At 41.7% G+C, this 1,373-nt stretch overlaps 1 pseudogene; it reads left to right on the top strand.

Moving 5' to 3' along the window:
- The first annotated feature begins 597 nt into the window (after positions 1 to 597).
- On the top strand, positions 598 to 1,144 carry LOC102870921 (annotated as a pseudogene).
- The last annotated feature ends 229 nt before the right edge of the window (positions 1,145 to 1,373 follow it).

Here is a 1,373-nt window from a genome sequence, read left to right on the forward strand (position 1 = left end):
GGAAGGATTTACCATACATCCTGTCTTTTCTAGGCAAACTATAATTCAGGCTACTAATAACTGATGAAGATATGAAGATAATTCTTTTTTATAAAAACCATCTCAATTAATAAAATAGAATAGTAATTAGAAAATCACCATATGTTATTGTTGTGGTTGCTATGTGTCCTTGAGTCTGAACTTACTCATAACTTACCTTTCAGTAGGTTTGCAGAGACTGTAGATCCCATGTGAGGAGATTGCCCATCTCTGGTGGATTTGAACCACCTTTTTGTGGGTTGGCTGTGCAACTCCTTTCCCACAGGCCACCAGAGATCTCTCACCATATATTAACCCCTAAAAATAGATTGACCTCAGCAATGACCAGTGCTTATTGTTGTTGATTGCTTTCGAGTTGAGCACGACTTAGCAATCCTATGAACAAAATGTCTGAAGCCCGTCTACAATTATCAACATTTATCAGTTCAAAGAGTTTCCGGAGGCATGTTGTTTAGGAAATGGATGTCATTCCTGCTTATACTCTTAGCTAAAATTGTCACAGAACTCCTCATTAAAGCTAGGATTCTTGGTTTGAACTTGGAGTGCGAGATATGGGCCATGGGGCCCGCAGGTGTGGCTTCTCCCCAGTCTCACAGCAGGCTTTCTGGGGGCCACAGGCCCAGGGCTCCTCATTTCTCCGACAACTTAGGGCTCCTCACAGCGGATGCCCAGGGCCAGGGAGTGGAGGTAGTGGTGGTGTCCCTGGTCTTGCCATCAAAGTTGCGGAGCTACAACAATTCCACCATGTCGCTGTCGTCTTCCCTCGGCCACCAGAGCGTACTCTTTGGGGAAGATAACAGTGACAATGAGGCAGATGATGTGGACTCAGAGGCCAAGGAGGCAGGCCTGAAAGAAATGGAATTACAGGGCTGCGCCAGTGAGGTTAAATCAGAAGTTATTCCAAAATATCAGAAACAAGTGTGCTTACCAGACAGTAGCCTGGCACCATGGGAAGTGTGGTTTGTTGGCAAAGAAAAAGAAGAACGTGACCTACTGCAACAGAAAGCACTAAAGGAAATAAATCAGCAACTAGAAAACAGAAAGAAAATGGAAGAATGAGAAAAAAAGGAAAATAATTGCTGAAGAAAAGATCAAGGAATGGGTTCAGAAAATGAATAGAAAAGAAAATAAAGGGAACAAAAATTAGTAAAGAAATGGAAGAAAAAGCAGCAAAGGAACAAGAGAAAGGACATTTGCAAGAAAAAGCAAGAGAAAAAAATACCAAGAGTGGCTAACGAAAAAAAAAAAGGAAACATCAGAAAAAAAATTTAAGGAATGGTTTGGAAATTATCCAAAAACGACTGGAACAGCACATCAGCAGAGAACTGCCAGAA

Source organism: Elephantulus edwardii, unplaced genomic scaffold (genome assembly GCF_000299155.1).
Source record: "Elephantulus edwardii isolate Elephantulus edwardi_28Jun2011 unplaced genomic scaffold, EleEdw1.0 scaffold00273, whole genome shotgun sequence".
NCBI lineage: Eukaryota > Metazoa > Chordata > Mammalia > Macroscelidea > Macroscelididae > Elephantulus > Elephantulus edwardii.